This window comes from Tamandua tetradactyla, chromosome 11 (assembly GCF_023851605.1).
Source record: "Tamandua tetradactyla isolate mTamTet1 chromosome 11, mTamTet1.pri, whole genome shotgun sequence".
Taxonomy (NCBI): domain Eukaryota; kingdom Metazoa; phylum Chordata; class Mammalia; order Pilosa; family Myrmecophagidae; genus Tamandua; species Tamandua tetradactyla.
Genome location: NC_135337.1, coordinates 87,082,680 through 87,104,094, shown reverse-complemented (window position 1 = coordinate 87,104,094; position 21,415 = coordinate 87,082,680). Strand labels below are relative to the sequence as shown.

The window sequence follows — 21,415 nt, the reverse complement described above, 5'->3', positions numbered from 1 at the left end:
TGGGGAGGGGAGGGTGCATGGTCTGGAATTGAACCCAGGTCTCCTGCATGGCCATTGTAGTGTGTGTGAGATGATATTTCAGTACAGTTTTGTTAAATTTCCCCAATTGCTAGTGATGTTGAACATTGTTTCATATGCTTTGGAGCCATATTTATTCCTCTTGGATAAGTGTCTATGTTTTTGCCAACTTTCAAATTGTGTTGTTTGCCTTTTTTGTTGAATTGTAACATCTCTTTATATATTCTGGATACTAATCCCTTATCTGATATGTAGTTCCCAAATCCTGTCACCCAGTGTGTAGACTGTCTTTTTATTTTTCTGAGAAAGCCATTTGATGTGAAGAAGTATTCCATTTAGAGGAAATACCATGTATTAGCTAGGGTTCTCTAGAGAAACAGAATCAACAGGGAACACTCACAAATGTAAAATTTATAAAGTGTCTTATGTGACTGCGGGAATGCAGAGTCCAAAATCCACGGGGCAAGCTGTGAAGTCGAGGATTCTGATGGAGGGTATGGACGAACTCCACAGGAGAGGCTCACCAGCCAAAACAGGAAGAGTCTGTCTTTTCTGAATCCTCCTTAAAAATCTTCCAGTGATCATATTAAGCATTACTCATTGCAGAAGACACTCCCCTTTTGCTGATTACAGATGTAATCAACTGTGGTTGTAGCTGATATGATCATGATTTAATTCTATGAAATGTCCTCATCACAATGGACAAGCCAACACTTGCCCAACCAAACAGGTACCACCACTTGGCCAAGTTGACACATGAACCTAACCATGACATACAATTTATCTATGACTTCTTTCATTGCTCAAACTTTGGGTGTAAGGTCTAGGAATCCACAGACTATCAACAAGTCCTTAAGATATTTCCCTACTGAAATTTTATGATTGTAGCTCTAATGTTTGGTTCTTTGATCCATTTTGTGTTAATTTTTGTATGCGGGGTGAGAGAGGGGTTCTCTTTCATTCTTCTGGACATGGATATCCAATTCTCCCAGCACTATTTGTTGCACAGGCTGCTCTGTACCAGTTGAGCTAATTTGACTGCCTCATCAAAGAGGCAATATTCCATTGATGAGGTCAATTTATGAATATTCATTTTGATTTCATTGCTCAATATACCTATATTTATACCAGTACTGTTCAATTTTGACCACTGTAGCTTTGTAATATGTTTTAAAGTCAGGTGTTGTGAGCCTTCCAACTTCATTATTCTTTCTCAATATATTTTTAGCTCTTTGGGGAACCCTGCCCTTCCAAATAAATTGCATTGGTTGCTTTTTTATTTCTGAAAAGTAAGTTGTTGGTATTTTAATTGGTATTACATTGAATCTATAAAACAATTAGGGTAGAAATTGACTTTTTAAACTGTGGTTAGCTTTCCATTCAATAAGAACAGTATGTCTTCCAGATCAACCTGCCATGACACTGGGGGAATGTAGCCAACCCCCATGGCTTGGTAGACTTAAAGTTGTGCACTGTGATCTCAGCCCTTACACCTGTTCACTACTGGTGAACAACGTGTGTCTGGTCACAGAACTCCCCTTAAATACCAATTCAGAAGAAGTCATCATATTTCTAATTCTTAGTCATGAAATATATAAAGAGCAAATATTTGACAGGAAGACTATCAAAGGGGGAGGCAGATAGACAAAGGACCGAGATTGTGTAAGATGTTGAAGTTAAGGTAGATTTATTGCAAACTTATTGTATTATACATTTATTATATTAAACACAAACCCCATGGAGACCACACAGAATATATCTGAAGTATACGGACAAAGGGAAGTGAGAAGAGAATCACTTTGCTTTGCTACAACAGATCATTTATACACAAAGTAAGGCAGCATTAGAGGAAATTAGGGATGAAAAAGGTATAAAATGTATAAGAAATGAGTGACAAAATGAATAAAGTGTCTCTTGCTTTATTAGTAATTACTTTAATGCAAATGACTTAACCTCTCCAGTCAGCAGATACTGGTTGGCACAATGGATAAAAAAGCATGTCACAACTATAATTTGTTTACAAGAGCCAAAAGTTAGACTCATAAGACTCAACATTTGAGAATGAAAGGATGGATAAAATATTCTAAGCAAATATTAACTGAAAGAGGCTGTATTTCCTTACCTAGTATCTGATAAAGTAGACTTTAAGAAGAAATCAATGACCAAAAACAGTGAATGATTATATGTATTGATAAAAGAATCAAAACAATAGGACAACATAAAAATTATAAACATAAATTAATCTTGTCACAGTACTCCAAAATCCATGCAGCAAACACGGACAAAACTCAAGGGGGAAGTAGGTGGTTGGTGACTTCAATTACATTACATTCATACATGGATAGAAAACCTAAGCAGGAGATTAATAAGGAACCAGAATTAGACAACATTATAAATGGACTGCACATAACAGAAATATGCAGAACATCCACCCAACAGCAATATATGTTTTTTTCTATAGTATACATGGATCATTCTCCAGGATAGGCCACATAGTAGTAAACAATACAAGTGTCAATTATTTAAAGGATTGAAATGATAAAAAAGCATCTCTTAGACGACCACAGAATGAAGGAAGAAATTCAGAAGGGAACAAAATGGGAAATACTCAAATAGGTGGAAGTTAAAATACAGAGTCTCACACAATCAAAGGTTTAAGGAAAAACTCACAGGAGAAATTAAGAAATATCTTGTGACAAAAGAAAATAGAACAACCTACCAAAATTTTGGGATGCTGTGAAAGAAGTGCTCAGAAAGAAATTTAGAACTATGGATGTCCATATTAAAAATGTACAAATATCACACATTCATAAACTAATTTCGCATCTGGAGGAACTAGAAAAAGAAAAGCAAGCTGAACTCAAGCTAATAGAGGAAGGAAATCCTAAACGTTAGAGTAAATGTTAATAGAAAAACAATTTTAAAAACCAGGGAAACTAAAACTGCTCCTTAGAAAAGAACAATGCAGTTGAAAATATTTAGTTAGACTGAGAAAAGAAAAAAAAAAGAGAGAGAATGCAAGTGGCTGAAATTCAACATGAAATTTTGGACATTGCTTCTAGTAGTGAATAAAAAAAGGATCATTAGTGGATACAAAATAACATGCCAACTATCTAGATCATCTAGGAGAAATGGACAAATTCGTAGAAACTCACAACTTACCTAAATGACTCAAGAAGAAAAAGAAGATCTCAATAGACATGAAAAGTAAAGAAGATTGAATATAAAAAACCTCCCAACAAATAGACATCCAGGACCAGAAAATTTCATTGGTGAATTCAATCAAAACTTCAAAGAAAAAAATATTTCCAACACTTCCCAAGCTCTTCAAAATGGAGAGGGGAAAGTCTTTCTAACTCATTCTATGAGGTTAATGTTTGTGATGCCGAAGCCACATGAAGACATTACAAGAAAAGCAAATGACCATTTTCTCTTATGAATATAAGTAAAAACTCTTCAACAAAATACTAGCAAATCAATTACAATGGAATACTGAAGGAACTATCCACCATGACCAAGTGGGATTTATTTCAGGACGCAAGAGAGGTCAACAAAAGAAAATCAATGCCACGAACTATCTTAACAGAATGAAAGGGAAATCACATGATAATGTCAATGATGCAGAAAATGCATTTGACAAAAACCAATGACTTTTCATGTTATAAAGCATTCTCCAACCTGTCCTGTTCTGTTATCTGTTTTATCTTCCCCACCACCCCTAAAGTGCTGTGGAATATCAAATCACAGAGCAAAGCCATTTCCTATGCAGGCTGTCTCTGATGTACTTTTCCTTACACTTTGCAGTGCTGGAGGATTTCATCTTGAGCTTGATGGTCTATGACCACTTTGTGGCCATCTGACAGCCTGTACTATGTGATTGCCATGAATCCCCAGTTCTGTGTCTTGCTGCTTTTGTGGTCCTAGATCATGAGTTCCCTGAATTTCTGGTTAAACAGCTTAATTGTGTTGCAGCCCTCCCTTTGTGCACACTTGGAAATCCCTACTTTTTCTGTGAACTTAATGAGATGATCCAGCTTCCTTGTTCAAACCTTTTTATCAATGACATAATGTTTTATTTTCCAAGTAGGCTGCTGGGTTTGGGTCCTCTTGCTGGGGTCCTTTCCACCTACAAAAGAATCTTTCCTCCATATGTGCAATCTCCTCAGCTCATGAGAAGTACAAAACATTCTTCACCTGTGTGTCTCACCTGGCAGTGGTCTCCTTAATTACAAGCCTAGTGTATACTTTAGTTCTGTTGCTACATGCAACACACATTTAAATGCACCAGCTTCCAGGTTGTGCACCATGGTCAGGCCCATGCTGAACCTCTTTACCTATAGTTTGAGTAAAAAGGATATAAAAAAGATTCTGAGAAAATTCTTCAGTAGGAAGTTAAAACATCATTAGTTATGGGGATATGGAAGTGCTTTAGATTTCAGGGATGAAAGATCCAGAAATTGCGACTTTTTATCCAAACACAGAAATAAGGAATATCTCTTTCTATTTATTTCATAGAGTTACAATGTGTTTGATTTAAAGCATCCTATTTAAATTAATCTTTCAGTTGCCTCTTGCATAGTAAATATCCTTTCACCTTGTCCACCTCCCCACTCTTCCTACAATTTTCCCATTCTTGGATGAGAGATAACTTGAAAGAATGGATTTCTTGAAGAATATTTATTTCTTAACTGAATTTAAAATCACAAGCAAGCATTTCCTTCGTTTTTTTTTTTTTACTAAAAGAGTTGTGGTGGGTTGTCCTACTCTGTTGGAAAATGCATCTATATCAGTCAAGCCTATTTATAAAATTATGATATGAAGGAAACTGGAGCACTTCACTTTTGTGTCTGTTTTCCATTGTATAAATGTTCCTTGAAAGACCTTTCTAGTAATGGTGACTTTCACATGTTCGTGTTTCATAGAGAAGGTCATCTAGCTTTATCTTCCTTATTAAGATCCTGTTGTCTTATTCAGCTCATTGTCGTCAGTGATTATGTTTGTCTCTGGAACAAGGTACTAGAAGAAAAACTGTTCATTCAATACATGTCTTTCAAGGGGAGTCTAGAAGAAGACATCATTTATAAATATATGTTATGATATGACCATAGCATCAAAGGTGATCTTAAAAATGGTGAAGGAAAGTTTTCAATTAAGCATTGATTTTACCAAAGAAGGATTTGTTTTTCATGATGTGGTTGCCCTTGTTGAAGTGTGGAATCTCGGTGTACACATGAGGAATTATGTTCATTGGTGTGCAGGAATGTGTTGTGGGTTCTATGTTATTTTATTGACTCATACTTGCTCTTCTCCTTCAAAAATTCCTGTGATGTGTACAAAAGTGTTTCCTCTTAATCCTCTACATTAAGTGTCTGCCCTTTTCTAAATATCATAAAAACACAAATGTATAGGTTAATGAAAAAACTTTATCTTTACTCTATCATCCCTTTATGTCACTTTTTGTCAGAACTTTCTTCAATCCTTTGAACAAAGGATGATTGATATGAGAGTTAAGATTCCTGCCTTCAAAATATCTCTGGCATGGAGAGTTCTGATTCTAGTTATATATTGTATAAACACACATGTCCTTCATAACTCTCTTAGTTATATGAAAAGGAAACTTGTCTGTGATCACTTTTAAGCACAGTTTTAAGAAGCAAACTTTAATAACTGTTGATCATAAATGCTGTCTTCAAGCACCTTGTGCTGGTTTGAAAGGATGTATGTACCCTATAAAAGCTGTGTTTTAAACTAAATCCCATTTCATAAAGGCAGAATAATCCCTATTCAATGCTGTATGTTTGAAACTGTAATCAGATCATCTCCCTGGAGATGTAACTGAATCAAGAGTGGTTGTTAAGATGGATTAGGTGATGACATGCCTCCATTCACCTGAGTGTATCTTGATAGGTTTCTGGAGTCCTATGAAGGAGAAAACATTTTGGAAAATGAAAGTGATTCAGAAAGAGCCAAGAAGAATGAAATAGCCAGGAAAATCAGAGAGCCCAAAAGCCAGTGGCCTTTGGAGATGAAGAAGGAAAATGCCTCCCAGGGAACTTCATGAAACAGGAAGCCAGGAGAAGAAGCTGGTGGATGATTCCATGTTTGCCATGTGCCCTTCCAGATGAGAGAGGAAACCATAACTGTGTTCACTATGTGCCTTCTCAGATGAAAGAGAAACCCTGAACTTCATAGGCTTTCTTGAACCAAGGTATCTTTCCCTGGATGCCTTTGATTGGACATTTATAGACTTGTAATTGGGACATTTTCTTGGCCTTAGAACTGTAAACTAGCAACTTATTCAATCCCCCTTTTGAAAAGTCATTCTGTTCCTGGTACATTGCATTGTGGCAGCTAGCAAACTAGAAGATGCCTGAAGGAATGGAAACAATAGGAAGCAGCACACTTACCTCAATACCTTCTGTTAATGTTACCTGTTGGTTCATTTAGCTATTGTTCCTTAATAAGATATCCCAAGAGGAAATGGCTTAAGATGCTGGTTTTATAACTTTATGGGAGTCTTTGTGTTAGACTTTTTATCTCTTTTCCCTCTTTGTGAACCTGGGGTTAGTTGTGATTTTGCTGTGGATAATTTGATTTTCTTGGTTAATTCCCTCACTCTGGTGACCCTATGGGCTGTATTGTAGGCTACCATGACTAAACTGTGACAACCTGCCTCTCCTCCACGTATCCTCTCATCTTCCAGCTGGCTAGCATGGACTTGATCACATGGCTAAGGTAGGATTCTCCAGGAGAGAGCAGCAGAAACACACCAAAGATTGTTAAGGCTCATTGTCAGTTCTACCATAATCTATGAAAGCAAATAAAGCATCATGATTCCCACCCTGATCATTTTGAAAGTACCCTTATGATGTATGAGACACTCCTACAATTCTTATGGTTTACTATATCCTATAATTCTTACAACATATAGTATTTACCCATATATGGGGTCTAATTTCAGAAAATGCTGGAGACATGCCTTCCACACATATTTTAGCAATTCTCTGTTTCTTCACTTTCTTTCATCATTGGCAATTCTGTGAACCCACATTCTTTCATTCATTCTTGAAATACATATTTCACCAGCTACTGTTATAGCCAGTCATCAACTAACCAGGTCTGAGTGGAAAGGTATGTAGAATATTGCTATATCTCTCATGTAACTCACATTTGACAGAGAGAAAATAAATGGATATGTATAAAAGCATCCCACAATCATAATTCCTACCATCCAAATTAAGTGCACACAAGAAGTCATAGTCTTCCTTGAGGATGCTAAGAATGAGATTCAAAAGGAGGTCCTGAAGGGATGTAGGTATTTCATAAGTGAATCTATTGGAGAGACTCCAAGAGGAGGATAGCAAAATGTATAAAGTACTGAATATGGAAACTATGGATGACTGGAAAACGTGAAAGTGAAGTTCAATGTCTTAGATATCAGTATGGGTGAGGGCAGATGGCAGTGAGACAGGGCGCTGGTGGGGTTGCCTTAAAAGTTTGAATTTGTGTGTGAAGCTATGAAATGTTGGCTTAGGGGCACAAAAGGAAGTCTTAGGGGTGTTATGATTTATAATTTGATGATCCACTTTATAATATAGAAGATGTCTGGTTCTATATGAATATTGGGCCATTCTGTGATTGCTAGGAAAGATGATGAGCACATGAAATTGAACCATAGAATTGGGGACACATAGTGTGGAAAGAATGAGACATTTGAGAATTAAAAGAAAAATCAGCCATCTTATATCATTGTTGATAACCACCCATTGATTAGCAGGAAGGAATTGTGCAAAGCTTTTTACATATATTGCTCATGGGTAAACCTTCTTAGGATGGTGGATACTGTATCCCCGACTAAATCAGAGAAGGTATTAAGATGTAGAATGTTTCACTTCCTATCAATATTTATCAGCAAACTCATGTTATGTCTAAGATTCAAGACCAGGTCTATCTGGTTTTAAAAAATGGCATTTAATACTATTTAAGTGTCTTTTACTGCTTCACATGAAAATTCCCAACATTTGTCAAGTATATTATATGTTAAGATATGAAATGTTCTTTTATTCCCTATGCTCATTTTGCTCTTAGCAAGAATGATCGGTTTGTTGTCTTTGCATTGTAAAAAGATATCACTGCCTCTGTTTGGATAAATTGTTACTCCTCTTTTATCAGCTTTTCTGGGCATCAAAGGGATATACAAAAGTTGGAATGTCACCAGAATCCAAGTAGGTTCCATTCAGAACAGTCTCTCAGGGAAGCTCTGAGCTTATAACATATAGCTTCCCTCAATTCCGTTACTTCTTCTCTCTCCATTTATTGAACAGATTTTTCATCTTTAAGCATGGGAAGAAAGTGACCACATCAAAATAAAGCATCTGATATATGTGTCTGTTGGGGGTTTGTCAGATTCAATTTCATGCTTCCATTTCAAAATATTTTCAGAAGAGACAATCTGATATTGTCAGGTTCCATTGTATTCACTCCTGGCCTGGTCACTGGGGACTGTGGTGAGAGGAGGATGGTATTAACAGGGCCCCAGTAGGCCATGAAATGCTGTGTGTGTATGTGTGCTTCTACATTCCAATGTGTTATATAGCACAGAGTCCAAATGCAAACCTATTTTTGGAAATAGGAGTCACATCATTCAATTTCAGGGGAGGTATCTCCAACTAAATTAATAGCGTTCGATAGGTATAACATGTGGAAAAGGAACTCTCTATATTTTGAAGATCAGCAATAGTGAGGCCACTTCCTTCTCCAACCTTCTCTGACACCATCTCTCATCACTGTACCTGTTATAATTCCCATGCCACACTGGCTTCCTTGTTGACCTTGTACATCTTAAACACTGCCTTTTCTTAAGTCCTATGCCCTGGACGATTACCTATCTGAGAAGAACTGGAAGAACAGCATGTTCTACTTTGCTAGCTGACAGAATGCAATATACCATAAACTGAATGGCTTTTGAAAAGAGGAATTAATTGTTGCTAGTTTATAGTTCTAAGGCTGAGAAAATGTTCCAATTAAAACAAATCTATAGAAATGTCCAATCAAAGACATCTAGGGAAAGACACATTCATTCAAGAAGGCTGATGAAGTTCAGGGTTTCTCTCTCAGCTGGAAGGGCACATGATAAACACAGTCAGAGTTTCTCTCTCATCTGGAAAGGTGTATGGAGAACATGGTCAGGGTTACTCTTCCATCATAAAGGCACATGATGAACATGGTGTCATCTGCTAGCTTCTTCTCCTGGCTTCCTGTTTCATGAAACTCCCCAGGAAGCATTTTCGTTCTTCATCTCCAAAGGTCGCTGGCTGTTGGGCTCTGCTTCTCGTGGCTATGTCGTTATGCTCTGCTCTCTCTGAATCTCCTTCATTTTCCGAAATGTTTCCTCTTTTATAGGACTCCAGAAACTTACCAAGACCCACCCAAAGCAGCTAGAGAAATGTCATCATCACCTAATCCACCTTAATAATCACTCATGATTAAATCACATCTCCAGGGAGATGATCTGATTACAGTTTCAAACGTACAATATTGAATATGGATTATTCTGCCTTTATAAGTGGGATTTAGATTAAAACATGGCTTTTCTAGGGGACATACATCCTTTAAAACCAGATCACTGTGTGATTATGAATGTGGTCTTCAAACATCTGAAGGAATCATCAAAATAAGCTGCCACTGATTATTTTGTATGTCTTACATTCTGTACACATGGATCATTACATCAGCTAACAATGGCTGTGTAACAGACTCTCCCAAAGTAAACAGTTTAAGTCAATGCTTTTATTACTGCAGCCATGTATGGTTTGGATTTTTGTTTTTCTCTGCACAGCTCCTCCTCGTGCTGAATTCTGCACTGTGTCATCAGGTAAGGCTTTGCTAATTCAGGCTGAACCATCTTACATACTCGTGGCTGTTTCACAGAGAGACTGGATTAGGGTAGCCTTTGCTGTGACAAATATTTTCAGCTGCCATGGCCCCACATCTTCCAGCAGCATTCATTTGTATGTTAGTTATATCTAGAGGAGTTAGAGAACAATTTAATAAGTACATATCATATTAAGTTCTTAGGTGTACATATATGAAGATAGACACATTAGCAAAATAGATAATCATGGCATGTGCAGGATTTTGTATGCAATGGCCTTGGAAGTTCTTTGTGTAATGAATGGGGTCTAGAACCAGGAATTGAGTGTGCACACAAGATTGTCAAAAACACACCACACACCAAATCTCAAGAATAATAAAGGCGATAATGTCAAGAAAGAAAGTTGAAAATGGCATCTACTTCATTCACTATCAAACTACATTACAACCAGTGTGATCTCATAAACTTGAGACAGGCTCAGGAAGAGCAGAGAGATCAGGGTGTGATGGGGAGACTAGGACAAGGCAGGTGCAGCAAGAACATCTGCTCTGTCTGCCTCCCTTGAATCCAGAGGCACCTCAGCTCCCATGCTGAATGCCTGTTCTCTGTCCAAACTTGCTCTCTCTTTGGTCTCCATTACAAGGACCTTTTCCCCAATAGCAAGGACAGACCTGACTTTTAAGCTTTTCCAGGCTTTAGCAAAGTAATTTTCAAATATTTTTGTCCATACCCCGGAGTAAGAGGGACTTTCATTACATTGTGATGCACAGTGTACTGTTGTGCATACATAATACACCCAACACACAACTTATACATACACAACACACACAACATGCGCATACACACCCAGATTCACACACATCAATACAGATACACACACATACACATGCAAAGCTGAGTCAAGAAAGAATTTCATGAAATGATTTTGTACATACCCATGTTGTGTGTAGCCTTTTGATAGTTTATACGGTTCTTCACCTTTTATTTTAATTCATTAGAAGCAATTTATCATTTTGCACCATCTCAGAATATGACATACATGTGTCTAGCAATTTCTCCAAACCATTTTTAACCTGCATTGAGTTTTTTATTTCTCTCATCTTTGAAAATTTCTATGAAGCCACATTCTTTTCTTCATTCACACAATATGCATTTATCCATCTACTATCATAACTGAGTAGCCAGTTGAGCCCAGTACATAGAATATTTTTATATACCAAAGGTGTTCATGGTTTCCCAGGGTAAAAAGAGATGAAAGTTAATAAAGGGAAAATGTAGTAAAAAACACTTACATCCAAATTAAGTGCAGAAAAGAAGCTTATCTTCCTGTGGGGATTGTAAAAGAAAATGTTCACAAATTGTTTACTTCAGGCATCCCTGAATGAGGAGGCAGAGTTTTTCTGGTGGGAGGGAATTATAATTCCAATTGCATCAGTGGGAGAAACCTGGACAGAGGGGAGCAGGTGTGTAAAGGTGCTGATCTTTGAGCCTAGGTCAGGATAGTGAAGGTACAAAACAAGGTCAAGGTCATGGACAGCATGGTCAAGGTGACAGAGGCCAGAGTGTGCTCTTTGTGTCTGTGTCTCTGTGTGTACTTTTGTGCAGAGTGAGTGCACGTGTGTGTCTGTGTGTGCATCATGTGCTCAGGGTAGAGGCACCTTGGTTCATATTCCAAGATAATAAAGACCCCATGAAAATCTGTAACTAGAAATCAAGGGGACATTCATTTCTATTTGTAGGAATCTTTAGAGGCCACATGAATAAAGGGGAAGACATACAACATGCAGTAAGGAGTTCTATTTGTCCTCAAGTACCAGCAGCAGCGAGGGCACCTGGTCCTTAAATCTTCTTGGACACAATCTCTTATCACTCACACTTTGCTCTCTGTCCTGAAAATAGGCACCCTGTTGACCTTTAACAGGAAACTAGTCTATTCCTATGGCTTTTAGACTGAACATTCTCTCAGCTGGTCACACACTGCCCCAGATTACCTCATAACTTCTGAGTTCTCATCTGGAGGCCTCCATTAAAATGTCACCTTGTCTTCTGGTTTTGTCTGAGCACCATCAAATATAATACCCCATTTTTCTATAACTTTTTTTCCAGGTCTTATTTCCCTGTTTTGGAAAATGTCATCCCTTGGCATGCTATATGATTCTTGTCTATTTAACATACATTCTTTCTCCATCATCACAGTGTGGCCTCTTGAGTCCTATTGCCTATATAGTTTCTTGCTTATAGTTAACTCTCAATATAGAAACATCAAAAGAAGAACAGGCACAGTGTGGGACCAGAAATCATAATCAGAGCCATCATTAAGGGACCAACAGCATGACCGAAGTATAGAAATTAATTTCCTGCATGAAACAGAGAGACATAGCATGTCCACTAGATTAGTAATCCCTGTTTGTATGAAAATAAGTCATGACCTTTTTCTCTTTCTTTCTAGCTACATCAGGCTCATGGAACTAGACAACAGAACTCTAGTTTCAGAATTTCCTCTCCTGGGATCTTCAGCAGAACTGGAACTACAACCTTTTCTCTTTGGGTGGTTTCTGATGATGTACCTGGTCACTGTCTTTGGGAAACTGCTCATCATCCTGGCCACCATCTGTGACTCCAACTTACCCATATCCATGTACTAATTCCTCTCCAAACCTTTCCTTTTTCTGACATCTGTTTGGATTCTACCTCCATCTCAAAAACAGGAGCAAAGTCATTTCCTAATGTGGCTGCCTCACCCAGATGCACTTTTTCTTACTATTTTTAGGAATTCCTCCTAACTGCAATGTCCTATGATTGCTTTGTGGCCACCTGTCACCCACCATATTAATTGGTCACCATGAACCCCTGGCTTTGTCCTGCATTGGATGCTCGGCATCATTTCTTAGATGGTGTTTGACGTGAAACATGCCAGCAAAGGAAAGCTTGCAGATGAAAAAGTACCATGGTCATGTGCAGGTGGAATTCTGAAGTGATGGCCAGAATGATGAGTAGGTTCCCCATGAAGGTAACAAGGTACATGGAGAAGAACAGACCAAATTGGAGAGGCTGCGGGTTTTCCTCCTCTGCCAATCCCATAAGGAGAAAACTATCACCTTTTATTTGGCCTCTGGATTTGCCCAGGATGAGGGGGAAAAGAAGACACAATTAATCCCAAATACAGTTTTTTCCAAATGATAATGATATCCTTAATTGGAACCTAGGGATCTCATGGAGCCATTCATTTGGGCTAAAACCACATCTCCTGGTCAACCATTTGTATGTACCATCACTACCTGGAAAATATTTCTCAATGCCCAAGATTCTCAAATTGTATTCTTCCAAAGACCAGCACCTGCAGTGCTTGAAAACTTTCAGGGAGTCCAATCTTTGTTTAAACTTTTTTGTTGTCTCTAGTTTAATATATTAAAAGGTTGACTTGAGACTTCATATAGTATTCTATTTTTTCTCAATTTTAGTCTCGGTACTAGTTTATTCCATCTCCCTGAGAGGTCCTTTAGGTTTTACTCTTGTTCATTCTCTCAGCTACATTATGCTCCCATTTTCCACACTTAATATCAATTTCTGTGTATTCAGTATTTCAATAGATGGGGCTTTCCTTTTCTAGGTCTGACCTTATCTCTGCCTTTCCACTTTTTCTCTTATGTCATTTATTATTCACTATTTTCCAAAATGTAGATGCAGCCCAACTATCCAGTATTTGACGGGTGAATAAACAAAATGTAGCATATAAATACCATGGAATATTATTGACCCACAAAAAATGAAGTTATATGATCCAATCTGAGTGAACCTTGACAATTTCATGTTGAATGAAGTGATCCATTCAAAAAAGAAAAATTTGTATGATCTGGCTTCTGAAATACATAGATTAAGCAAATTCATAAAAATATATAGTAGATGACAGCATACCAGTAGTCAGGCATGAAGGACATGGAGAGAGATATTTCTTAATGGATACAGAGATTCTGTTTGAGGTTATGAAAAAGTTTACATAAAGGATGTTGGTGATACTGGCCAAATATAGTAAATGTAATTATTATAAGTGAATTGCATGTTTGACAGGGAAAATGTAAAATACTGAGTTTTATTCATTACAATAAAGGTTTTTTTAATATGGAGTTTTGATTTTTTGTTTCCTGTTTAAATGAATAGAGATAATAATAGCTTAAATAATTAAATAAATTGAGAAACATCCAAGGATATTGGGATAAAATTAAATAAGACATACATTCTTTGTAAGTTGGTAGTGACATGTCATGGTGCATAAAGATCTAAATATATTTCTTAAAATTAATACAAATTTTAATAAATGAGGGATTGTGCAACAGGTAGTAATCTGTATTATATGTATGGAACTTATACTCATTTTGGCAAAACAGCATGAGCCAAAAGAGTATTGCATCCATGGTTTTATGTCAAATGAACAAAATTTCCCAATTGATTGAATTGGAGAATGGAAAATTTCTGAAGGCAACAGGGGCTGTAACTCATTCAATGTCAATGCTTTGGAGAGTCGATGAACCTAGTTAAGATAGGTCCCCCAGACTAAGACTTTGGAGAAATTTCATGACAAGGATTAGGTAGAATTTTAGTTCCTTACATCTATGGAAGGAAGAAGAGTTCATGGAGAAGTAATAAAACTGGTTCATCTCGTAACCTGGTCCCATGGGAACAGACAATCAGCAAGAAGAAAATTTTTCTCTTCAGACTACTTTCCCAAAGGGATATAATGTATCAGCAGTTGGAGTAAGAAGAAGTAATTGTACCTAGCACAGCTATAAGGACGTAAATACCTCTTCTGTGGCTGTCCCTCAGTTTATGCAGCCTCAGGGTAGAGGGTTCATAGTTGTTTCTTGGAGTTATAATTGGTTGGGGAGCCGATGTCTGGCTCCTTTTTGCTGTCTTGTCTGGGGCAGAGCATGAGTCTCCATCATCAAATACTGAGGAAACAATTAAGACTCCCTCCTGGAAACCTTTCTCTCTGAAAAACCATCCAGGTGAGATGGAGAATAAAGTATACAATGAAGGAAGGGAAAAGGTTTAATGGAAACTGAGACAGTTTATCTGATGTCACCTGAGTTCCAAATGAGTCTACCAAAGATCAAGAGATGTCCTTGTTTGGTTTCTGCTTGCTTAATTAATTAATGCATTTAATATTTATGTTTTTTTAAAGGAAGAGGCTATCAAACTCAAACAATGCAGGGGCCATTGCTAGCAATTAAATAATAGGACTGGATGTCCAATTCGAATTATCAAGCTCTAACAATGCAAGGGCCATAGCTAGCAATTAAATAATACGAATTGAAGCCCAATTCGAATAAGGAGTGTGATATATAAGGTGAATCTAAAAAAGCAGATCTGTCCAAGAAGGCCTGTAGTAAAGGTGAGTAGGGAAATTGGGGTATTAGCTGTGGATGTACATGGAGTGTAGTGAAGGTATTTCTTACTGATTTTCAAGACAAGATACATTTGAGCATGCTTGTGTATTGATGAGAAAGTTCCATTACAATGCAGGTAGGTATTATGTTGAATTTCTGTGTATGAGACAAAATTTTCACATTGGTTATTCATGGGAAATATGATAATTTTTAATTGGTGGAAAAGGGTATACTAAAACTTTTATTTGGCAATTATTTCTTTATTGGTGATGTTAAATACATGTTGGTTTATTAGCCACTTTCTTTTTTGAAAACTGTTCGGGTTTTGGTTTTTGCATACTTGGTTCTGAGTATTTTTATTCTTGTTTATTAATTATATTCTGTCAAAAAATTGACTGCAAGTTTTCCAATAATTTTGTTGCTTTCCAATTAGTTCTTTTATATCTGTGTAGACATAATTGAGGAGGAATTTTTGGAACATAACAAAATTTCTATGGTCCAATTTTATGAATGTTACATGTTATGATACTCCCATTGCTTTTGAAACTAAGAAAGTTCTTTTATTTGATTAACAAATCTCTTCTTATATGCATTATCAACTTGTTTTAACATCTCTGTCTCCATTATTCTATTCTTTCTTATTTTGGTTAGATTTATTTCTAAAAGTTGCATCACACTTTATCAATATTTAGAAGAACACTTTTTTAGTTGACTGTCTCTGTATTCCTACTCACATGTATATTTGAATCCACATATCTATTTTTGCTACCACTACCTCCACGCATTTTCAACCATGTATTAGTATATTATTTTATTTCCAGGTGCTTTTCTATTAAATTAATTATCCTCATCAATATTATTAAATTATTCTTTTTTAAAAAATATTTTATTGGTAAATCTTCACACACATGCAGTCCATAAATGGTGTACAGAAAATGGCTCACAATATCATCACTATAGCTGTGTATTCATTACCATCGACATTTTTAGAGGATTTGCATCACTCTGGAAACAAATAACAAGAAAAAAGAAAGAACTCATATATATCACACCCCTTGCCCCTCCCTCTCATTGACCATTAGTATTTCTATCTAAACAACTTATTTTACCCTTTGTCCCCCTGTTATCTATTTATTTATTATCCATATTTTTTATTCATCTGTCCATACCCTGGATAAAAGGAAAAACAGACACGGTTTTTATAAGTCCACAATTACCTTGTAAAAGTTTTATCTTTATACAATTGTTTTCAGGAATCAAGGCTAATGGAACACAGCTCAACAGTTTCAGGACTTCTCTCCAACCACTCCAATACACCATAAACTAAAAAAGGAATATCTACATAATTTATAAGAATAACCTTGACTCTGCTTGAAATCTCTCAACCTCTGAAACTTTATTTTGTCTTGCCCTTTTTGACAAGAAGACTTTCTCAATTCCATGATGCTGGGTCCTGGCTCAACTCAGGATTTCTATCCCACATTGCCAGAGAGATATTAAGTTATTCTCATTTTCCACTGTGTCTTTCTGAATGTAGATTTAGATATTCCATTCATTTTTAAACAGAATTTCATTCTTCTTGTCAATTTCTATTTCATAAATCCATATTTTCTTCAAATTTGTTGTTTGAAAAATGCATAATTTTTCAGCCAACTTCCCCAAAACGCAAAAGAGAACAAAGTGGTTGTAGTTCCTGATCATTTGGATTTGGATCATATACTTTCTGGAGAACTGAGAGTACAATTATAATTGTTCCTATGATGTAAAGTCCTCATAGAAACATCGCACCAACAAAGATAAATCACAGCAAGTGCACATATTGTCATGGTTTGCCCATATTAGAGAGGATGGTCTGGAAGGAATGTGCATGTTGGACAAGGAACTGAAGGAGAACTGCATTGTTCCCTTTGAATTTTCAAAAAAAAAACAAGAGTTCATGACCCAAAGCCCTAGAATAATGAAAGATCATTGCACAAGAAACTGAGTGAGGGAACTGCTTCCTCCATCTGGGTCCATAAAATATACCAGAGTGATAAAAATTAATATGGGACAGACACAGGATTAACAGGTAGATAAGGACCTGACATGGAGACCAGGTCAAGCAGGTATGGTAAGAATATCTGCTCCGTCTCTGGTTGTTGAGTGTGGAGGCATCTTAGTTCACACACTGACAACCCATTCTCTTTACAACTTCTCTCTTCTGTTTCACTCTCCATTCACAGGGCCCTTTCCCCTTTACCAGGGATTTGCTTTCTTTTCAAACTATTCTTGCATTTACTGTAGTAGCTTCTGCACTTTTTACCATTTCTCAGAGTCAGAAATACATTTCACCTTGACATCCATGAGGAACATGCAGGCACACATACATACACATGGCTGGATAAACATATCATGAGGTTATTTTGAATGTATCTGATTGTGTATGATGTACTGTTACATTCTTATAGTGTGCTTTCTTAATTCCATAATTCTTACAGCATTTTATATTCCCCCATTTATGAAATATATCTCATAATATAGACAGCATGCTTCTGGCATGCCTTCTGAACATCACACAGTCAAAGCAGCACACAATCATAGTTCCTCCAAATTGAGTCACAAAAGGAATCATCAGCTTCATTTGAGGATGCTATGAATGATATTCAAAAGAGGATAACTCCAGGCTATCCTGAAGACGTGTAGGATATTCCATAAGGAACAGGGGTGAAAAATTTTTAGATGGAAATATTGCAGAGATTCCAGGAAGAAGGAAGCAAAACTATAAATTAACTGAATATGGAAACTATGGGGTTCTGGCAAAGGTGTGAGTCCAGCTCCTGTCTTAGAGATTATATGGTTGAGGGCAAGTGGCACAGAGAGGGAATGCTGATAGGTCAACCATGAAGCACTGAGCTTGTGAGTGAAGCTATGGAATGTCAGCTTCATTGTCCAGCAGGGAGTCACTGGAGATTGTGTGTCATGGAATTTGATGATCCATTTTATAATATAGAAGATGCCTAGCTCTATGTGAATATCAGCTCCTCCTGTGATTGCTGGGAGAGGTGATGGGGAAACAAAATAGAACCATGAAGTTGGGGACATGAGATGTGTAAAGAAATAGGCATTTGAGAATTAGAGGAAAAATCCGCCTACTTCATTACCAATGATAATACCCATTTATGAGCAGTAAAGAATTATGCAAAGATTTTTACATATATTCATAATGAATCAAATGTCCTAGGGTGATGAATTTCATATTCCCTACTGTATTGATGAAGGTATTAAGATTTAGAATGTTTCACTTCCTATCAAAGTTTATCAGCATACTTAACACACCTTCAATGTATTTGAATCTGATTCCAAAATTTTTCATTAATATAATTTAAAAAGTCTTCTGCATCACATAAAAATTGCAAGCATTTGTTGTCTTTATTATATTTTCTTTTGCGAAATATTCCCTTATTCTCTGTTCTTATTTTACTCTTCAGGTGTCCAGTCTTCTAGGTGTCTTGGCATTGTAAGAAGATACTAATACTTTCATTTGAATAAATTGTTCTTGTTCTTTTGTTAGTTTTTCTGGTCATCAAGGGGACAAATCATGATCAGAATCCCACCAGAACATAGGTTGGCTTCCTTCCCAACAGTTAAGACCTGAGTTTAATTTTATATTTTCCCTTGATTCCATTTCATCATCCTCTCCCTCTGCTTTTAGAGCAGATTCTTGGTTCTTGAAACAGAGGGAAGAAAATAACCATATCAAAATTAAATTGGTTTACCTATCTGTGTGGGGTTTGCCAGTTTTGATTACATGTTTCCATTTCTAACTATTGTTGGAGTAGATAATGTGATGTTGTCCGGTCTCATTGTATTCACTACAAGCTTAATCGCTGGGGATGGGGGTGAGAAGAGGATGATAATAACAGGGACGCAGAAGGCCCCGGAGTGTTATGTTCGTGTGTGTGTGTGTGTTTCTTGGGGTGAGGCATCCACAGCGTAGGGGTAGCTGAGATCATAAATTCCAATATTTGTATCATATAATACAGAGTCCAAATACAAACCAAAAAAAGAAAACATGAGTGACTTCATTTAATTTCAAGGGATATATTTGCAACCAAATAATAATGTGCAAGTGGTATAACATGTGGAGAAGGTACTCATTGTGATTTGAAGTTTCAGCAGTAGCCAGGTCACCTGGTTCTTCAAGCTTCTCTGTCACCATCCCACATCATTCTCTCTATTATCATTCCCTTTCCAAACTGATGTCCTTGTTGACCTCGTACATACTAAATACTGTGGCCTCTTCCCTTGAGATTCCCTTAAAGCCTCTTCCCTTTACATTCCCTCTGAAGCACACACACTTCCACAAATTCTTACTGGATTACACCTTTTTTTCTATGAGTTCTCTCTTCAAATATCACTTTGTATTATGATTTTGCCTGAACATGGTGAAATAAGTAGCACGGCATCTTCTTTCATGGACAGGAAGAGACCAAAGAGGAAATGCTGCAATTCTGGCTCTCCTGAAAATTATTGGGCAAGACCTTATCCCCTTATGTATATTACCCTCTCATCTTGAGAATTACATAGAGTTTTGAACATTAAAACTATAAAAGTTGGATGAAAGCATCAGTAATAGATTGTACACTAAGAAACCTTTAATCTTTATGACAAAATTTAAAGAAAGGGCAGATATTGGGTTAAAGGAATCAAGACACTCTAATTTACTTTACATTAACAATATAGAACATGGAACATAGACCTGCACCCATATATATAAAATACCTTGCACAAAGAAATCGAGTATTCATGATTAATTTATTGATATAAATAATCTAAACAATAATTTTACTTAGGAATAGCTTGCATGAATTACAGTTTTGCATTAATATATTTAATATCTTTCCTGATTCTAAAATAAGCTATGGCCTCAGAAATTTCAAAGAATTATAATTTCTGTCTCTGACATTTTGAGCTCTGTAATTACAGCACTAGCTCATTTCCACAACCAATAACATTTTATGGCTTTCCACAGAGGAATTTTTTCAGAGCTTCCTTAATATCTTTATTCCTCAAACTGTAGATGAAAGGGTTCAACATGGGTATCAATGCAAAGTACATCACCGAGGCTGGTGCACTTGCATGGACACTATGCATAGCAGAAGAACTCATATACACACCAATGCTAGCACAGCAAAATAGGGAGACAACCATGAGGTGAGATGCACAAGTGGAAAATGCTTTATATTTCCCTCGAGCTGATGAGATTACACGTGTGGAAGAAACAACCTTAGAATAGGAGAGAATGATGCCAATGAATGGCCCTCCACCCAATAGCCCAGCTAAGAAATACATCATTATGTCATTGAGGAAGGTGTCAGAACAGGCAAGTTGGACCATCTGAGTAAGTTCACAGAAAACGTGGGGGATTTCCAATGATGCACAAAAGGACAGCAGCAACACCAGTAGGCTTTGTAAGAAAGCATACAGGACACTTATGATCCAGGACCCCATAACCAGCAGGACACAGAGCCTGGCATTCATGGTGACTGTGTAGTGCAGGGGGGTGACAGATGGCCACGTAGTGGTCATAGGCCATCACAGTCAGGAGGAAGTCCTCCACTGCTGCAAAAAGGAGGAAAATGGGCATCTGGGTGAGGCAGCTTGGATAAGAAATGACTTTTCTCTTTGTCTGGATGTTCACCAGCATCTTTGGGATGGTGGTAGGGGATATACAGATGTCAGCAAAGGACAAGTTGGATAAGAAGAAGTACATGGGTGTGTGCAGGAGGGCGTCAGAGATGGCGGCCAGGATGATGAGCAGGTTCCCAATGAGAGTGACAAGATACATGGACAGGAAGAGCCCAAAGAGGAAGGGTTGCAGTTCTGGTTCCTGTGAAAATCCCAGAAGAAGAAATTCTAGGATTCATGTTTGATTTCCTGGTTCCATTTGTTTGACTATGTAGACAAAAGTAAAAGCTGACTAATTTTCAAAAAAATCAGTTAATACTAGTCTATCTGTAATTTACAGTTTGCAGACAAGAAACTAATTCCTAGATTTTTAAAATGAATGTCATCCCTTTCACGGTATCCTTTGACCAATCTCTGATTAGAAACTCCTGTCACACTCTAAGATAATTTCCTAATCTGTCATACATTCTAT

General features: G+C 37.0%; 1 pseudogene; it reads right to left on the bottom strand.

The window, feature by feature from the left end:
• Window positions 1-20,271: 20,271 nt before the first annotated feature.
• On the bottom strand, window positions 20,272-21,202 carry LOC143649653 (olfactory receptor 7A17-like; annotated as a pseudogene).
• Between the last annotated feature and the right edge of the window lie 213 nt (window positions 21,203-21,415).